Source organism: Eptesicus fuscus, chromosome 3, assembly GCF_027574615.1.
Source record: "Eptesicus fuscus isolate TK198812 chromosome 3, DD_ASM_mEF_20220401, whole genome shotgun sequence".
Taxonomy (NCBI): domain Eukaryota; kingdom Metazoa; phylum Chordata; class Mammalia; order Chiroptera; family Vespertilionidae; genus Eptesicus; species Eptesicus fuscus.
In genome coordinates this window covers 80,902,967-80,924,209 of record NC_072475.1, presented here as the reverse complement: position 1 = coordinate 80,924,209, position 21,243 = coordinate 80,902,967, and the positions used below count along the sequence as shown (strand labels likewise).

At 40.5% G+C, this 21,243-nt stretch overlaps 1 protein-coding gene across 4 annotated transcripts in view; it reads right to left on the bottom strand.

Moving 5' to 3' along the window:
* TMEM45A (transmembrane protein 45A) overlaps positions 1–21,243 on the bottom strand; it is a 110,991-nt gene that overhangs the window by 22,954 nt on the left and 66,794 nt on the right. The window contains exon 1 of one of the 4 annotated variants that reach the window (XM_028136595.2): positions 1,871–2,051. The exons of the other annotated variants lie outside the window; for them this stretch is intronic. The gene's annotated coding sequence lies outside the window, so the exon portion shown is untranslated. Of the gene's footprint in view, positions 1–1,870; positions 2,052–21,243 lie in introns of those variants that run through there. 4 annotated transcript variants of the gene reach the window in all.

The window sequence follows — 21,243 nt, the reverse complement described above, 5'->3', positions numbered from 1 at the left end:
CCCTGAAAATGAATTAGTTATTGAGACCTATTGCCTCTACTGCTTTACCATCCCCTACCCCAAATTTGGCTGACTTCCCGTAGCCCCTTCAATTGTATCCACTTGGGGGATCCTCCCTGATGGCCCAGATAGGAGAGAGGCCCTCTTACACCTATCAAGGTACCCAGTTCTCACTGTAATGAGCGAACCAGTCTATCTCAACACAGCCATTAGGATGTGATAAGGAGGGAATGGAAACTAAGTAGTTGATAGTTTTTAAAGAGGGCTATGAAGTGATCAGAGTGAGAGGGAAAATTAGTTCTTATTTCTACTTCAGTTATAAACTTCTGTATCTTTAACCTTTTAATCTAAAACAATCTGATGGTTTCAATCATTTTCTGTTTAAATGACACAAACAAAACAAAGTCAAAACAGGTTTGCTAGCCCTAGCTGGTTTGGCTCAGTGGATAGAGCGTCGACCTGCAAACTGAAGGGTCCCAGGTTCAATTCCAGTCAAGGGCACATGCCTGGGTTTCGGGCTTGATCCCTAATGTGGGGCATGCAGGAGGCAGCCGATCAATGATTCTCTCTTATCATTGATGTTTCTATCTATCTCTTCCTCTCCCTTCCTCTCTGAAATCAATTATATATATATATATATATATATATATATATATATATATATATATATATATATATATATATCAGTTTTGCTATATTTGCTTGACCCAACAGACCCAGTTGCTCCTGGCACTGCAAATGACATTCATTTTACTTCATTTTCAATGTGGAAAGAAAAAGGTGCTTAACTCCTCAAATATCACTTTAGTGTCATCTCCTAGATGACACCATTACCAATAGATCTATTTTTTGTTCCCTGCTTTAGCATTCCCTGTAGACAAAACTTATTACTTGTAAAATCCAAGTACTCCAGAGTTTGATTAGATCCTAATCCAAAGAACTGACACATTCCCCTTGGAAGGAGAACAGGGGGCATACCTCGCCCACAAAGCAGAACATACCTGCCGGACAGCCAGCAGAAACCCCAGGGGAAATCTCCAGGCAAGGAAACAAAAAGGTACTTTTTCAACACCCTCCCTGCCTGATCTCACCACTTATAATCTCACAAAGGGAAAATGGTTCTTCCAGGCCTACAAGAGTACAAGATTCAATCCCTGACTCCTAACTGCAGTTCATCCTAAAAATGCATACTCCTCCGCCATCCAAAAACCCCTTTGCTCCTAATGACACCAAACATCATCCTCTGGGTTAAAGATGAGATACAACTCCTAATACCCATATTGGCCCCTTTTCTTCTGACTGTCCCCCTCCAACCACACACACACACACACACACACACACACACACACACACACTCATTCAATACCAAAAGGGAAATATTTTAAAACTCTGGCAATTAGAGATAATATTGGTTAAATCCCAAGATCTAAATTGGGTGTTAGGTGTTAATTCTCAGTATTACAGTCACATGAAGTTCAGACTAGGCCTCTGCACAGAAAGAGGAAAGTAGATCCGAGAAAAATATTCTACAGTTTTCTTAGTGAAATTAACCAAATAGCTAACTCCAATAGAAAATAAATACAATGGAGAAAAACTTAAACCAAAATTTCACCTTGAGCCACCACTAAAATAAAGTATTCCTAAATCTTAATTAATGACTCATATTCCAAAACACATCTGTAAATTCTAATGTACCAAAACAATTTGAACTACTTCTTGATCTCACTTTACTATTTGCCTTAACACTTAAAGCAAAGTGTGTGTAAGCATATGTAGCTTTAAAGATTTTTTATTCTCAAGCATTTCATACTAGCACTTTCTTTCCCAAATTTCAACTGTTTTGAGGTTTTCTTAGTTAAACTATTCTTACCTTCACACTTTTCTCAATGTCAAGTTCAACTCAATTCTCTTCTTCCCAGAATTTGTAATGGTTCTGGTCTCAAGAAGGAAAAGCAGATACTGAATGTTCTCAATCTAAAGCTCTTCTTCCTTGGAGATTAAACCAATGTGCTCATGTCTCCAGGAATGAAGTTGAGCAGATGAGCCTTCAGAATGTCACAATTCCTACATAAATGGGGATCCAGGGACCACACCCTTTTGAGCATCATACCTTTCTGTCTAAACTTGTGCCATAGAGTATTTCCCAATGAGGCTCACCTTGTTACCCCGCCCACATGACCACTAGTTTCAGGCAAGTACATCTGCTATGAGAAGGAAAGCCAGTGGGGCATGTGTGATCATTGCTCTCTCTCTCAAGGCCATCAAGATGAACATAAGACAAAGGAAATGGTTATGGCAGTGGGAACATACTTGTTAGACAAGTCCTATAAAGACAATCCATTTCCTAACGAACAGTACCTCAAGCAAGAGATTGCCACAGGTGCCAGGGCTGGAGTCATGACCAAAACCAAAGTTATAAGAATAACAAAAGATGATGGAAAAATTGTGATAGGTCGATAATGAAGTTCACTTGCTCCCAAGGAATATACAATCTGGTAGAGAGATAAGTGAACAAATTATTCTAAGCCAATGTGAGGTTTGCACAACGTGAACTGGGAATAAGAAGAAAGGGACAATATGACTAACCTTGAGAGTAGGCAGCTGTTATCCTGTCTGTTAAATGCTTGGTGAGCAAGGGCCATGCCCCTCCCATATAATGTTTTGCACCTAATTAGTACTCAATAAATAGTCAGTGAATAATGACCTCCTGCATGGACCTGACCTCCCTACAACACTGAGTTGTGTGGCAACCAGTATCAAAAACAGCTGTAGTGCTATTTAAATGCAGATTCCTGGGCCCCACTTCAGTTCTACTGAATCCATCAGCAGGGGGAGGCCCAGGAGTCTAAATTTCAACAAGCACTCACCAGTTAATTTTTATGTATTCTTGAGTTTTGAGAACCAAAGTCTTACAGTATATGAAAACAAGCAGCGTGGCACTATGACAGAAAATTTTAAATGTAACCTCCCCACCACCATACCCCAGAGGACATTTGTCAACTGTCAGGTGTCATAAACCCTGGCACCTGATGTGTTTGCTGATATTGGGTGGAGGTGGGTGGTTCAACAGCTGCTCCTGAGGCCAGAGTAATAATATGACTCTGTCACAAGACAATAACAATTCTAGAGTGCCACCATCCTAGTTATTTTATTTTATCATATATAATTAAGGTCTTGTTTTATTTTGATCTCTTCTATATCCTGTCTTTTATTACCATACCCATCTAAATCTTTAAATAATTAAGACCATCTATGTCACATGGACAATTCTTAACCAAACATCCAGAATGACAAACAGAACTGTAAACTTGAAAATATGATGGATTGTGAGGCAAATAGAAAGTAAGAACAAACGTTATGTTGCATCATCTGCCTGTAACCAACTCTTCAATGTAAATAGGAGCCTTCAATGTAAATAGGAGTTCTGTTAGTAGTGTTGCACCTGAGATGGGAAGGAAACTACATTCATTAAACATCTGGTATGTGCTAATAACTTTTCAGTTATCCTATCTTTGACAAAACTCAGGAAAGTATTATTTCCACCGTAGGTATGTGGAAGCTGAGATGCCAAGAGATTTACTAACCTACTCTAAGTCACAGAGTTAGTATAGACCAGAGCTAAGATTCCAAAACCCTTATATATCTGATTCCAAATCTCATACCATTCCAAGGCAAACACTAGGAAACATCTGTGATTAGTCCATCAAACAATTTTTATCAATAACCTTTGAATAGGTTAAACACTGTAGGGAAAAGGCTTCTCCTTCTGGGACTCTCTATGATTAAGTCATCAGCACATGTAAAGGAGGTGAAGCTTTGTATGTAGCCTGAGTATTTATTTACCACTAGAGGCCCAGTGCACAAAATTCATGCACGGGGGGCAGGGTGGGTGTCCCTCAGCCCAGCCTGCACTCTGTCCAACCTGGGATGCCTCTCACAATCCAGGACTGCTGGCTCCAAACCGCTCGCTTGTCTGCCTGCCTAATTGCCCCTAACCACTTCCGCCTGCCAGCCTGATCACTCCCTAACCACTTCCCTACCAGCCTGATCAACGCCTAACTGCTCCCCTGCCAGCCTGATTGCCCCTAACTGCCCTCCCCTACAAGCCTGGGTCTCCCCACAACTGTCCTCCCCTGCAGGCTTGGTCGCTCCCAACTGCCCTCTCCTGCTGGCCTGGGTCCCCCCCAACTGTCCTCCCCTGCAGGCCTGGTTGCCCCCAACTTCCCTCCCTGTTGGCTTGATTGCCCACAACTGCCCTCCCCTGCCAGCCATCTTGTGGTGGCCATCTTGTGTCCACAAGGGGGCAGCCATCTTTGACCACATGGGGGTGGCCATCTTGTGTGTTGGAGTGATGGTCAATTTGCCTATTACCTCTTTATTATATAGAATTATTATATAGAATGCTATGATCAAAGTCAGAGTGGACCGGGCTGCCAACAAAAGGTAAAGCTGAGCTGAGTCGTCAGCAAGGACTTCATTTGACAGCAGTCTAGATGCTATGAGTATCAGTGATGTGGTAAGAATCTAAAGAAGTCATTCTATAGTTCCACTTTATATTGCTTCACAAGTTCAAGTCAATGAACAATGATTATTTCATATATATCTAAGGATCTGCTTCAAGTTATTGGGGACTCCATGGTGAGCAAGTATGTTCATTTTCTATTGCTTCTGTAACTCAGCTGGAAAATGTTCTCCAATTTTAAGGGGACAGGTGACTAATTTAATCACATCTGCAAAATAATCCCTTTTGCCATGTAAGGTAATACATCACAAGTTCTAAAAATTAGAACATGGCAGGTAGAATGGGACATTATTCTGTCTACCATTGCAACATGGAAGGGTTAACAGTGTGTCCGGATAAAGAAGACAAACACATAGGACTGTGATACCAAAGAGATGAACTAAGATTTATGATAAAGGAATAAAATACTAGAGGTGTGCTCATTCACTGCTGGTGGGAATGTAGATTAGTACAACCACTATGGAAAGCAATCTGGCGATTCCTCAAAAAATTAAGAATAGAGCTACCATACAACCCATCAATCCCTCTCGTGGGTATATACCTGAAAACCTCAAAATCATGTGTTTGCAAATATATATGCACCCTATGTCCATTGCAGCATTATTCACAGTGGCCAAGACATGGAAACAACCAAAGTGTCCTGCAATACAGGATTGGACAAAGATGTGGTACATCTACACAATGGAATACTACTCAGCCATACGAAAGGATGAAATACTGCCATTTGCAACAACATGGATGGACCTTGAAAATATGCTAAGTGAAATAAGTCAGTCAGAAAAAGCTAAGAACCATATGATTTCACTCATATGTGGAATATAAAACTAAAACTCATCAACACAAATAAAAGTGTGGTGGATGCAAAAGGGGAGGGAATGAGGGGAGACGGGGATCCTAATATATGGTGACAGGAGATTTGACTTTGCGTGGTGGGCACATGGTGCCGTATACAGATCTTGTAACACAGAAACGCACACCTGAAACCTATATGATCATGTTGACCAATGTCACTCCAATAAGTTTAATAGAAATAATATTTTTATGTGTTGAGCCCCTTCTTTTAATTTAGGGGCAAGAGAGAAACATATGATAGGATCTTGGAAGACTATAAGGGCCATTTGAGCTGGATCTTTTGAAAGGTGGAGGTAAAAGGGAACAGCACTCCAGAAATAAGGAACAGCATGAATAAACTCATGGTGGCAGAAACACACAGGAGATGTTGAAGTCATTTCTACCACAGGAGTAGGAGCCTAAGAAAATACAGCTGGAATGCCAACATTTCGGAGAAGTTGGTAAGTGGCAGAAAAAAAAAAAACAATACAAATAACCACTCAATGGAAAAAAAGTGCTTTTGCAATTAAGTCTCTAGTTATAGATAAAAATTAAAGTAGACCTCTACCTCACACCAGATTCTAAATTAAATTTTCGGTGAATTAAAAACCTAATTGTGAGAAATCAAATTTTAAAGCTTTTTAGAAGAAAACATGGAAAAGTTCCTATTGACCTTGGGATAGGGAAGATTTTTTAAACAAGACACAAAAAGCAAAATAATGAAACAAAGAACTAATAAATTTGAGCACATCAAAGATTAAAACTTTTACACATGAATGGCAAGGAAGCACAGGAAAAAATGTTCAACATGATTAGTTATTTGGGAGATGTTAATTAAAATAACAAATACCAACACACATTCACTAGAATGGCAAAATTTTAGAAGACTGACAATATCAAGTATTAGCAAGGATAGGGAACAACTGGACTGTTGGTTTGTTTGTTTGTTTTGGATATTTTTCCATTGATTTTTAGAGAGAGTGGAAAGGAGGAAGGGAGGGAAGAGAGAGAGAGAGAAACATTGATTTGAGATAGACACATCAATTGGTTGTCTCCTGCATATAACCTGGGATCGAACTTGCAACCCAGGCACATGCCCTTGACCGGGAATCAAACCCGTGGCCCTTGGGTGCATGGGTGAACACTCTACCCACTATTGGGTAGCTACATTGGCCAGGGCTTGAATAACATCTTAGTTGATTCCAAGATTTGGCAATTATGAGTAAGACTTCTATTAATATTCATATGCAGGTTTTTACATGTACGTAAGTTCCCAACTCATTTGAATAAATGCCTAAGAGCACAAGCCCGGATCATATAATAAGAGTATGAGTAATTTTGTAAGAAGCTGCCAAAGTGCCTTCCCAAAAGCCTGTACCATTTTGCATTCCTGCCAGCAATGAAAAAGAGAGAGTTCTTATTGTTCCAAATCCTCTCACGCATTTGGTGTTGTCAGTGTTCAAGATTCTCATCATTCTAATGTGTGTGCAGTGACTTTTCATTGATTGTTTTAATTTGATGTTCCTTGATTGACATATGATAATTTTCCATCTGTTTATCTTCTTTGGTGAGGTATCTGTTCAGACCTTTTGCTCATTTTTCAATTGGGTTATATTTGCTTTCTTACTGTTGATTTTTAAGAGTTCTTTGTATAGTTTGGATGTCAGTCCTTTGTCAGATATAATTTGCAAATATTTTTCCCCAGTCTGTAGCTTGTCTTTTCGTTCTCTTAAAACTGTCTTTCACAGAGCAGTTTTTAATTGTAATGTAGTCTAACATACATTTTTTTCTTTCATAGATTGTGTACTTGATGTTTTATCTAAAAATTCATCATTATACCCAAGGTCACCCTAATTTTCTTCTATGTTATTGTCTAGACATGTTATAGCTTTTGTATTTTACATTTAGGTCTGTGATTCATTTTAACTTAATTTTTGTGAAAATGTTGATAGAAGAACTGTTTCTAATTCATTTATTTTACATGTGAATATACAGTTGTTTCAGCATCATTTGTTGAAAAGATTATCCTTTCTCTTTAGAGATTTGCTTTTGCCCCTTTGTCAAAAATCGCTTGACTATATTTATGTGGGTCTATTTATGGATTCTTTATGCTGTTTCACTGATCTAAATGAATGTCTTTTCTTTCCCTAATGCCAAACTATCCTGATTACTGTAGCTTTATAGCAGGGGTCCTCAAACTTTTTTAACAGGGGGCCAGTTCACTGTCCCTCAGATCGTTGGAGGGCCGGACTATAGTTTAAAAAAAACTATGAACAAATTCCTATGCACGCTGCACATATCTTATTTTGAAGTAAAAAAACAAAATGGCAAAAACACCTGCAAGTGGCCCGCGGGCCGTAGTTTGAGGACGCCTGCTTTATAGTAATTCTTGAAACTGAGTAGTGTCAGTCCTCTGATTTTGTTCTTCAATATTGTGTTGGCTATTCTGAGTCTTTGCCTTTCCATATAAACCAGCTTGTCAACACACACACACACACACACACACACACACACACACACACACGCACGCACACATACACATGCACACACACACACACCCCTTGCTGGGATTTTGATTGGGATTGCATCGAATCTGTACATCAGGTTGTGGAAAAAACTGACATCCTAACAATGTCAATTCTTCCTATCCATAAACATGGACCCTCTCCCCATTCATGTAGATCTTCTTTGATTTCTCTCATTAAAGGTTTGTAGCTTTCCTTATATAGATCTTGTACCTATTTTGTTAAACTTATACCTAAGTATTTCTTTTCTTTCATTTTCTTTTTGGGGGTGGTGCTAATACAGTGTTATGTTTTTAATTTCAAATTTCAACTGTTCATTGCTGATATAGAGAAGAGCAGTTGACTTTTATATATTGAACTTGTAATCTGCAACCTTGCTATAATATCTTATGGGCAACAGTAGGTTTTTTTGTTGTTGATTCTTTGGGTTTCCTACATAGACAATTATGTTATCTGCAAACAAGGACAGTTTTATTTCTTCTTTCTCTAGATGTATACTTTACATTTCTTTTTCTAATCTTTCTGTATTAGCTAGGACTTAGAGTATAATGTTAAATAGGAATGGTTAAAGGAGACATACTTGCCTTGTTCCCAATCTTAAGGAGAAATCATCTAGTTTCTTACCATTAACCCTTTGCACTCGCTTGCTTTTTTCTCGATTCCTTTATTTTAATGCTAACCGTGTCGAGTCACACTCGACATCCGAGTGCAAAAGGTTAAGTACAATGTTAGCTGTGGGTTTTGTGTAGCTATTCTTTATTAAATGGGGGAAGTTTCATTCTATTTCTAGTTTGCTGCTTTTTGAGTTCTTTTTAATTTCTTTTCAAACAAAACTTAGGAAGGTGGTTTAGAGCCAGATAATAGAGGACTTAAATGCCAAGTTAAGAAGTTTAAACTTTATTCGATGGACAATAAGAAGCAACTCAATGTTTTGAGCAAAGAAGAGATATAACAGAGATATGTATCAGAACCCTTAAAACCATTCCATAATACAAAAATCTAGTTTCTACTTAAAGATGTCCAGAAAAGGGGACTCCTCTGACCTCTTTAGTAACCCATCCTGGTGACATACAGATATCACTCTGTTAGCCTCCAAGCAAACTTGAATTCCTTGGAGGTCCCAGGGAAGATGCAGAATAGTCATCATTCTTGATGAACTGTTTCCTCAGAGACATGACCCCCAAACTCAGTCCCCACTCTCTGCCCAGAGGAGAAAGCTGTGTAATTATGGTCCAGGTTTGGAGCACAGGCACCCAGTGGCCCACACTAGCTTACTAAGCAATGTATGGCCAAAATGCAGTGACCGCACCTGAATCAACAGTGTTGACACATCAGGAGCTCTATTTATAATGGCATCTGGATAAATCCTTGTCCTAGCTACAGAGAACTTCTGTAGCCCAGTTCTCATGGCCTTGGCTGACTCACCTCTCTTTACCCACTTTCTTGTATCCTGCTCCTCCCCCTTCCTTTTCTCCCTTCTGCCTGCCACAACCCATTCTCAGTAGGCAGTAGAGAAGTATCAGGATGCTAAGCAAATTGCTTCCAAGAACACGAAGACTATCTTGGGAAAGAAAGATATTGCTGGACCAAATTCCAAATTTAGGCTTGGCTTGGACATCTGTGTGTGGAGAGGTGGTAGATAGAAGATAATTGATAGAAGCCCAGAGAGTCAAGGATGAGGGGAAAAGAAATGATTTTCCAACGAGGGCTAATAAATCTCTGATTTCTGAAACTCATAGGCTTACAACCTACATAAGCATCCAGTTCCCCAACCCTTCAGCTTCATATTGCCTATGGGTGTATGTCTTTTCCCCAGCAGGCTACTCCGTGAAATTCATTCTAATCTGATTTTCCTCTGAAAACCTATTCTGGTTCTCTACTTCCTCCTTCCCTCTTGCCACCAACACACATCAATTTTATTTGATTTGAGTCTTTTTCCCTTGGGGAAGGCTCAGGTGTGGGGCCAGGTTTAGGGCCTCCACATTTTTTCCCCCCACTGTATCCATCTAGCACACATCCAGCCTTGGCAACCACCCAAAATAACTCATCATTGAACCTTCACCCTGTGTCAGAAGGGACAGTGTGAAACATCAGAGAAAGGAAGTCATTTTTTACCTGAGGACAGCTGTGATTCCCTGAGGAAAGCTTTTGACAAGTTTCTGGCTCGTTGAGAGGAAATTCAGTTTTCTTTGGAATAAGATTACTCAGAGATATGTATGGGAATGACAGCAAGTGCTCTGGGCTGCCTGTTGTATCATTCATTTCCTCATTCCTCTAAATATTTACCCATGTTTCAACAAATATTTATGAAACAACCATGATGTGTCAGGTACAGTTCTGTCCATTAGGGACATGAGATCAAATCAGAATCCTCATTTTAACCAGATCCCAGGTGATTCATATGCACATTAAAGTTTGAGAAACACTGGTCAAGGGCAGACTTTCTCAACAGCACTATTGACATCTCAGGCCCAAGAATTATTTGTTGTGTGGGACTATCTGTGCCAAGAAGTTTAGCAACATCTCTGGCCTCCACATACTAGATTCTGGCAGCACTTTCCTCCAGTTGTAATGATCAAAATTATCTACAGATATTAATAAATGTTCCAAGGAGCAAAATCACATTTCCTTCCCCACTTAGGAAGTGCTAGTTTAGTGAAATGCAAAGGGAAACCACAATGAAATACCACCTCACACCTGTTTGAATGGCTGTCATCAACAAGAAAAGAAATAAAAAGTGCTGGAGAGGTGGAGAAAAGGGAACCTCATACATTGCTGGTGGGAATGTAAATTGGTGCAGCCACTATGGAAAACAGTATGGAGATTCCTCAAAAAAACTAAGAGTAGAGTTACCATATGACCCAGCAACCTACCTGAAAGTTTTGAAAACATTTATTCTTAATATATATATATTATAAATATACATATATATATATATATCCCTATGTTCATTACAGCATTATTCACAGTGGTCAAAGTGTCTTTCAATAGATGATTGGATAAAGATATGGTACATATATACAATGGAATATCACTCAGCCATAAAGAAAAGATGAAATACTGGCATTTACAACACATGGATGGGTCTTGAAAATATCATCCTAAGTGAAATAAGTCAGATGGAAAATGTCAAGAACATATGATGTTAGGCATATGTGGGATATAAAACTGAAAGCAACAAATTAACAAACAAGACAAACAAACAAAAACTCATAGACATAGACAACAGCAAGGTGGTTACCAGAGGGAAAAGGGGGTGGAAAGTGGCAAAAGCGAGTAAAGGAGGTCAAATATATGGTGATGAAGGAAACTTGACTTTGGATAGTGAACACACAATGACAGACAATGCATTATAGAATGGTACACTTAAAATAATCTTTTATTTTAATTACTTGCTAGTAAAATATAACATGCATTTAGAAAACTTTAATAAATTAAATATTACAAGAAAACCAAAATTTCTCCTTGAGATCTCTCCCAGTTACCAATACTTCTCACCAAATTAAGCACTATCCTGATTTTTATTTCTATATATTAGTTTTACCCAGTTTTAACTTAATATATATTTTATAGGAATTTTATATGTGTTTTATATATTCCATATAACTGTTTGTGAGAATACATCTTGTTGCATGTAGTTTATTCATTTTTATTGCTATACAACATTCAATTCTATGAAACCCATATAACTTTATTAAGCAACTACTGGCCAGGTGCATGAATTCATGCACAATGAAAGGAAATTAATTAGAAGAAATATTTTAATATTGCTATTTGCCCTTTCTCTAAAATAGAAGTGTCAACCAAAGTCACGATCAACAATGACAGATTGAAACACTCGCATGCAATTGGCACCAGTGAGAGCTTTGTGTGTAGTGCACATGTGTGAGTCAACTTAGCCTTTATATCCTATCTAATAAAAGAGTAATATGCAAATTGACCATCACTCCAACACACAAGATGGCCGCCCCCTTGTGGACACAAGATGGCCGCCACAAGATGGCTGGCATGGGAGGGCATTTGGGGGGGACCAGGCCTGCAGGGGAGGGCAGTTGGAGGCAACCAGGCTGGCAGGAGAGGGCAGTTAGGAGCGACCAGGCTGGCAAGGGAGGGCAGTTAGGGGTGACCAGACCTGCAGGGGAGGGCAGTTAGGGGTGACCAGGCTGGCAGGGGAGGGCAGTTAGGGGCAATTGGGCCAGCAGGGGAGCAGTTAGGCGTTGATCAGGTTGGCAGGGGAGTGGTTAGAAAGTGATCAGGCTGGCAGGCAGAAGTGGTTAGGGGCAATCAGGCAGGTGGTTAGGGGCAATCAGGCAGGCAGGCAGGTGAGTGGTTGGGAGCCAGCTGTCCTGGATTGTGAGAGGGGTCCCAGATTAGAGAGAGTGCAGGCTGGGCTGAGGGACACCCCCCTCCCATGCACGAATTTCATGCACCGGGCCTCTAGTATATAGAATAAAGTTGCTTAATTAGACCTGCTTTCTGATGTAGCTAAACTTTTTACAGCTCAGTGAAGCATCCCAACTTCTCTTTCAGGTAATTGTCAGCAACACAGCAGTAAATATCAACATGAAGCACATTATTATTGTAGATCACACAGGGAGAACAAAGGGTAAAATATTTAACTGCAGCAGTGTTTGACTATATTCTGCACAGTGAGAAAATCTGAAGTCATTTTCACAGTCCACCATTTCTTACTTCTTTTCAGTCGGGTCAAGTTTCTAAACTTTCTAAATCTCCATTTTCCAGCTAATGAAAATAAAATAAGATTCCACCAAATTTCCTATCCATCTACTCCAAGACTTCTGTGAGGATCAAATGAGATGAAGCACAGGAAAACACTTCACAGACATTTGGTTAAAGTGTGAAATGTGCAGTAACTGGTTTGGCTCAGTGGATAGAGTGTCGGCCAGCAGACTGAAAGGTCCCAGGTTCGATTCCGGTCAAGGGCATGTACCTTGGTTGCGGGCACATCCCAGTAGGAGGTGTGCAGGAGGCAGCTGATTGATGTTTCTAACTCTTTATCCCTCTCCCTTCCTCTCTGTAAAAAATCAATAAAATATATATTTAAAAATATAAATAAATAAATAATAAAGTGTGAAATGTTTCCACCTGGCTATAAAGCAAGTTGTGTTCCTGGGCTAAAGAAACTCCAAGAAGGCTAGTCGTCACTAGGGAGAGGAAGCCAGGCATTGCTATATGACATCATTACCTAGACGAACACTTAGCATATTAACCTTTTATATATATATTTATATATATATATATACAAATATTTAATATATAAATTAAATAAGTGTTTTAAAAGTACTAGTTTAGAAGGCCCTTGGTCAAATCCCCTTAACATAAAAAGAATTTTTTTCTTTTCTCTTGGGGAAAAAAAAAAATGTAACAAATTTAGCTGTCAACTATTGTATCAAAGTAAGCCCATCCAAGATTATGTGCACCTTTTTCAGAAAGATAATGGACACACTATTGCAACTAATAGAACAAACAAAACATCATTTGAACAAATGACGTTTGCAAAATTCCCATGACCTTTTACATAAACATCTTTCAAGTTTGCCATTTCATATTACTACTAAAGACAAAGAGGGGCAGGGCATTAAATACAAAATACATGAAGTCAAGGACTTATCATTGGATGTCATCACTGCCAAATACATTTGTCCTAGGTGCAATCATATAAAGGTCTACATCTCCCCATTTTGAAACAGATGGCCAATGAAGGCATAATAATCTGTGTCCATCTCACAGTGGAAGTGATGACAAGATGACATGTTCCAACCTAGCTTATCCTATATAATAAAAGGCTAATATGCAAATTGTCCCCTCGCCCAGGAGTTCGACCAGGGGGTGGGCTGGCCAGCCAACCACCCACGTCTCCTCCCCCCGGCTGGCCAGACTTCCCACCCATGCATGAATTCATGTACCGGGCCTCTAGTGAAAAAATATATCACATAAACAGAGGCTGAAACAGTATGGTGATAGCTGAACACTTTGCAATTTTGACTGGAGTAGAGTAGGAATCGTCAGCAGAATAATTCTTTTGTCTCTCAGACTCCTGGTGTTGGCAAATCTATGTCTCACTGTTTAGTGTAATTGTTATTTTTTAAATCCCAATCTAAGAAATGCTGATTCCTAATTTTGGACAGTACCTATGACAAGTAAAGAAACAACATAATTTCAGCTACTGACAAACTAACCTAAGATTTCAGACTCAGCTTGGGGGAGTGGGGAAAGGGGTTCCAATTTCGAAGCACTAAGTCAGGCTGAGCTGAGCTGAGCTGAATTGAGCTAGAGGATCAAGCTGCGGCAGGGACTGCCTCTGTGAAGTGGATGAGGCCATCAGCCCAGTGCTGTCCGCGAGTGCAACGGTTGTATTGGTTCCATTTCAGAGAAGAGGCAGCTGAGCTTGAGACATTTCATGTCTTGCCTCAATGTCCATAGTCAGTAAGTGGTAGAAGGGAGAAGAGGAACCCAAATATCTGGGGTACTGGTGGACAGCGTTCTTTCTATAGCAAATACCCCTGCATTAGTGTCCTATTGATACTCTAACAAATTACCACAAAGGTACAACACAAATTTAATAACATAGAGTTCTGAAGGTCAGAAGTCTGAAATGGATCTCCCTGGAGTAAAATCAAAGTGTTAGCAGGGCCACGCACCCTCTAGACTCCAGCAGGGAGGGAACCATTTTTTCTGCCAAAGGCCATTTGGATATTTCTATCATTCATGGGCCATACAAAGTTATCAACTTAAAAATTAGCCTGCTTAAAAAAATTATTTGCAATGCTATTTGAATGATTTGTAAAAGCTGTGAATCTTGTTTTGTATCTGTATATTAAACTTAATTTGTCAAAAAATAAATATTTTAAAATGCTATAAAAAAAAATAGCCTGCTATATTTGGTCAAACATTTAATTAACCTACCCCTAATGCCTTGGCAGGGCCAGACCAAATGATTTCTCGGGCCTTATACAGCCCTCAGGCCAGATATTCCCCACCCCTGCTAGAGGCTCTGGGAGAGAATTCATTTCCTTGCTTTTTCCAACTTTTAGAGACTTTTCACATTCCTGGCTCCTGGCTCCTTCTTCCATCCTCAAGGTCAGCAGCACAGTATCTTCAAATCTCTCTCTGATGACCCAAGACCCATGTAATTGCATCGGGCAACTCAGATGATCCATAGTAATCTTCCCACCCCAAAATCCTTAACTTAATTCTCCAAAATCCCTCTTACCATGTGAAGGAAACCAGATTATCTCACTCTAAAATATGCCTCTTTGATATTAAAATTATTTTGAGCTGAAGGCAGTTAAGAAGCAGTAAATGCAGGGAAAGTTCTCTCTACTCCCTCCCCTTTCTGCCCAAAGGCAGGTTATAACTCCTCCTTTCACAGAAAATAGATTCTTGGCTCAGAGAAGGCACCAGAGGAATCTGCAAACAAACTTTACTTCATTAGTTGCCTCCATATGTCTATCTTCTCCTAAAACTGCTTTTCCTTTCCTGTCATTTCCTTACAAATTTTTTGTTTTTTGCTGAAGATGCTGTAAAAACTGGAATTTTAAGCCACCACCTGGAGTTACTTTTCACTGAGGTTCTTCCCCCTCTGATATGCACTGCATGCATTAATAAACTGCTTTTCTCAGTGTGGAGGTTCCTCAAAAAATTAAAAATGGAACAGCCTTATGACCCAGTGATTCCGCTTCTGGGTATATACCCAAAGAAACCCAAAACACCAATTCGAAAGGATACAGGCACCCCCATGTCTATCGCAGCCTTATATACAATAGTCACGATGTGGAATTGTGACTAGTGGATAAAAAAAGCTGTGGCACATTAAAAAACAATAAAACATTACCATTTGTGACAGCATGGATAGATCTACAGGGTATTATGCTAAGTGAAATAAGTCATACAGAGAAAGACAAATACCACATGATATAACTTATATGTGGAATCTAGAGAACAAAATAAACGAACAAACAACACAGGCTTCTAGATTCAGAGAACAGACTGATGGGTACCAGGGGGACGGGTGTTGGGAGTGGGGTGAAAAAAGTGACGGGAATAAGAAGTACTAATTGTTAGTTACAGAATAGTCATGGGGATGTAAGGTGACATAGTCAACAATATGACTCTGGATGGTGCCAGGTGGGTATTAATTACCTCAGGAACACTTTGTAACCTTTATGAATGTCTGTCTGCTGAACCATGGCCCCTGAAACTAATGCAGAAAAGTGTTCACTACCAACTGTAATCAAAAAATAAAATAATATTTTAAACTGCCATGCATACATGGAGAGAGTCTCTTCACGTGTGCTGACATATAAATATTCATTTTTTTTACTGAACTGAAATTAATGCATTAGATTTTCCTTTCATCATCAATTGTCTCTCATTACACAGTATGTTAACTGCTTTTTTCTCAATTATAAAAGCAATACATGTAAATAAGTTAAGAATAAATATATAAGAACACACAAAAGTAAAAGGCCTCTCTTCAAATAAATAAATAAATGGATGGATAGATAGATAGATAGATAGATAGATAGATAGATAGATAGATAGATAGATAGATACTGTTTTTCCCTTGTTAATCTGTCTTTTTGTTAAAGAATCCCGGCTAAAAATCTAAGATGGGTCAAGTGTCACCTCCCCTGTTTCTGCAGACACAGATGGGACCAGCTGGGATGCCCCACCAGCTCCAGAGCTGGCAGATGGAATCCTGGGAAAACTGACAAAAAGCCAGTGAGTGATAGGTAAGAATTCTTACCAAAGGCAGCAATCTGGGATCTCTGTTTGCAGTGCCCAGCCAAGAAAGGAAAGTAAACCTTTTTCTTATCTCTCCCTTTCCAAATTTCCTTTCCAAATGTTCTTCTTTAAAAAAAAAATTGTGAAACTTCATTCTTTAAATTGTGACTCTGTGCATTTGATTTGGGGCTACATATAGCCTCTCAGAGATAGTCATCATTTTCCTTGTCTCTGTCTTTTGTGCATTTGACCTAAGGAGGCCATAAAATGCCAGCTCTCCTTTCTTTGTTTCATCTGTGCTGGGAGGATTTCCAGTATAACCCATCCGGTATCACAGAGCAGCAGGTCTGTGCTCTGAGGTATCACAGAGCAGCAGGTCTGTGCTCTGAGGCCTCTCTGTGGGAGCCAGAGCTGTTTTCCCACCTGTAACTGTGAAGGTCTTTACTGCCTTAGAGTATCTTTGGGAGAAACTTTGGCTCTTGAGGGGACTGCATCTTTTCGCTCTTTGGGAAACACCTCTTGTGTCCATGATTAAGTCACAAAGGCTTATTTTATTTGTTTTAAGCCATAAAAAGGCTTATCCATTAAAATGGATCTACCTTTAAAGATTAGAACTCTTGTATCTAAAAGGATTTTTTAAGAGAGCTCTTATTCTACACGAATGTCCTACTGGTACATAGAAATTAGCTTTAACAAGGTCCCAAGGACATACATCAAGGCTGTTTTATCGTTTCCTCATGCTGTAACCAGACCCCATCAGCTCCAGCCTTCTCATATTTCAGGCCCCCATCACAAATATTTTTTTTTTCATTGAACTGTCTTACACTTAGGAAAAGAATGTCTCAAATAGTAATTGCTTTAAATTTATAATAATAGACAAACCTGCCCCTGAATTCCTTCTTTAAAAAAGATCACTTACACGCTTCCTCCCAGAGACAGCGTCAGAGAAATTGACAAGCAAAACTTACTCCGTCAGTTCCCTCCCATGTATTTACCTTCCCCCAGTGTGCCGGTCTTGAAACCCTAAAACTGCTTTCCTACAAAGTGACTGTTCTTTACCAAGGATGCTTTACAAGCTGGAATTCTAAGCCTCTGCTTTGAGTTCCTTCTTGTTGAGGTTTCTCCTATAAGATGTGTGCTGCAAGTGTTAAAAAATCTGTTTCTCTTGGTAATCTATCTTTTTGGTAGAGTCCTAGCTGTAACATGGATAGAGGTCAAATTCTGCCTTCCCTACATATGTAATGTAACATATTCTCAGTTTCTGGAGATTAGGATATGGGCATCTTTGGGGAACCCTTAGTCAGCTTACCATTTCTCCTTAGGAATGCTAGTCAGAAGGAAGACCTCTGACAATTATAAGAATAAAAACTTTTAAAAATCAACAACAGGCCCTAGACAGTTTTGCTCAGTGGATAGAGTGTCGGCCTGGGAACTGAAGGGTCCCAGGTTCTAGTCCAGTCAAGGACACATGCCAGGTTGCAGGCTCCATCCCCAGGAAGGGGCATGCAGGAGGCAGATGATCAATGATTCTCTCTCATCATTAATGTTTCTGTCTCTCTCCCTCTCCCTTCCTCTCTAATCAATAAAAATATATTTTTTAAAAAGCACCAATAGCCCTGGCCAGTTTGGCTCAGTGGATAGAGTGTCGGCCCTGGGACTGAAGGGTCACGGATTCAATTCCAGTCAAGGGCATGTACCTCGGTTGCTAGCTCATTTCCCAGCCCCAGTCAGGGAATGAGCGAGAGGCAGCCAATTGATGTGTCTCTATCACATCGATGATTTTATCTCTCTCTCTGTCTCTCCCCCCACCCTTTCACTCTCTCTAAAAATCAATGGAAAATATCCTGGATGAGGATTAACAACAACAACAAAATAATAGTATTTTTAAAAAAATCACCAACAGGCAGAGGGGAAGAAGAAAGCAGGAACAGAATTCACCTTCCACAGACTCTCAGGTCCCAAGGCACTGATGGAGACTCAAGAGCACAGCAGTACCTACTTCTCAATCCTGGCTGCACCATAGCATCCCTTGAAGAGCTCATAAAAAAACAACCAATGCCAGAACCCTATTCCAAGAGATTCTGCTTCCACTAGTCTGGGTAAGCCCAGGTATCAACATTTTAAAATTCCCCCTCCAGGAGTAAGAGCCCTGAGTCTGGAATCGGACTACTGGCATACAAAGGCCAGCTCCACCACTGTGGGCTTGACCTGTGGAACATTATTTAATTTTGCCTCAGTTTCTCCTTCTATAAAATGAGAGTGATGATATTTATAGAACTACCTTATTAAGCTGAGGATAAGCTGACATAATACAAGTAAAAGTTCCTGCCACTTAATAGACACTGCATAAATGTTACAGGTTGTTTTTGCTTTAAATGCCTCAAAGCCGAAACCGGTTTGGCTCAATGGATAGAGCGTCGGTCTGCGGACTGAAAGGTCCCAGGTTCGATTCCGGTCAAGGGCATGTACATTGGCTGTGGGCACATCCCTGGTAGGGGGTGTGCAGGAGGCAGCTGGTCAATGATTCTCTCTCATCGATGTTTCTAGCTCTCTATCCCTCTCCCTTCCTCTCTGTAAAAAATCAATAAAATATATTTAAAAAATAAAAAAATAAAAAATAAATGCCTCAAAGCTCTCCAGAAGGGTGTCTTAGTCCAAATCAGGCGGGAACTCAAAGTGATTTCTGTGTATCTAGGATGTGAAGAATGGGATTGGGAGGCAACTAAGCACAATTTCTTGTGCCCTGCCGGTTGTGATGGGCTCCAGAAGTGTCTACCCCACTGTGCTCGGGGAAGGGCATCATTAGGAGCACAGTTGAGGGCTGCTTTTTATATACTCCTCATGCTGGATGGAGTATATATCAAAAAATTAGACAAGTGAGTAAAAATAAATTGAAAGGCTGAATCTGGGGGCAGAAAAAAATGTGGTAGGCTATTAAAGGGGAGGTATGCTAAGAGCCATCCAATAGTGCCAATACATTTTACATGTACCAATTAATTTAATCCTCATAGTTATTATCCTCATTTTGAAAGTAATGATGAAGAGGTACATTTCATAAAGATTATTAACAGGTGGGAGGGAAAAATGGTGGCTGAATTGGCAGATGTGTCATGAGCCTTATCCCAGAGCAGATAAAAGGAGCATCTAAATCGAATGACATCCACCTGGAATTGGTGAAGTAGACATAGCTGGTGAGACAATTCACAGCCAGAAAGGGCAGAGGACGCCTACAGAATGGTAGGATCAGGGATCTGGTCTGGAGAGAGTCACAAGACCATCAAGCAGAGAGGGTCAGAAGGAAGCTACATGGCACCAAGTCCATGTCCCTTGGGGACAAGTGTAATATCTGACTGTGGAAAGGAAGTCCACAGGGGTGCTGGTGGCAGGGGAGTATTGATCTAAGTCCACAGCCATGAGAGGCTGAGCCCAGAAAGAGCTGCCCAAGCTGTGCAGTGCTGGGGTGGGGGGTGTGGGACCTGGGGGGGGGGGAGGGGAGGAGAGAAACTAGCAGTCATGTGGTTGTTTTGCCTCTGTTTTGTCTTTGCTTTTCTTTGCTAAACCCAATTCATAGGACCTTTCAAATACAAACACTCACCCGTGGCTGCAGTGCAGGTGGAGGTATGGACTTGTGGAGTCTGGGGAGAGGCTGTGAAGGAGAGCAGGATGGGGAGAGGTGACCAGGAATCTAGCACTGAAGCATTCCTGACCCTCTGGAGACCTACATAGTGATTATTCTCCTGAAGAGCCAGCTCCTCCCAGCAGCCTCAAGACACTGAATACAGCCACACCCAGACTACACCCTGAGCTGTGTAAAGGACACAAAAACTCTGAATAGCCCCAAAGAGCCCTCAGGGACTGGGTTGAAGAGAGGCCATTCAGTAACGGAAAGTGATACAGCACCCTCACCACCTATAGCCCTGTCAGAAACAGACACTTGAGAGATTAAGATTGACAGCAGGCAGACAGGCTAAGTGGGCAGATTGGTCCCTCCTGCTTGAAGCCAAGGCTGTGGAGATAGACACAAACAGAGGAGTGGTGGATTGCTTGAACTTCAACATGGTGCTGACTATCTAACAGGAAACTGAGAAATGTCAGACAGAATAGAAGAGTGGGGTCTTAAACCAGCCCCCATGGGGCATTAAAACTCAGCTGTAATAAATAACACTTCACTTTTTTATTTTATTTAAAAAACTAGAGGCCCGGTGCACAAAATTCGTGCACTTGGGGGGGGGTTCCTCAGCCTGGCCTGTGCCCTCTTGCAGTCCGGGATCCCTGGGGGGATATCTGACTGACGGCTTAGTGGGCCTAAGCCATCAGTTGGACATCCTTAGCATTGCCACTCAGGCGGGAGGGGCTCCTGCCACTGCTGCTGTGCTCACCAGCCATGAGCCTAGCTTCTAGCTGAACGGCACTCCCCCTGTGGGAATACACTTACCACCAGGGGGCAGCTCCTGCATTGAGTGTCTGTCCCCTGGTGGTCAGTGTGCGTCATAGTGACCTGTTATTCCACCATTCAGTCATTTGCATATTAGCCTTTTATTATATAGGATACGCTGTAGATGAGCCCTCTAGAACCATAAGAAATGCAAAAAATTCACTGTTAACTCATTCTCCAAT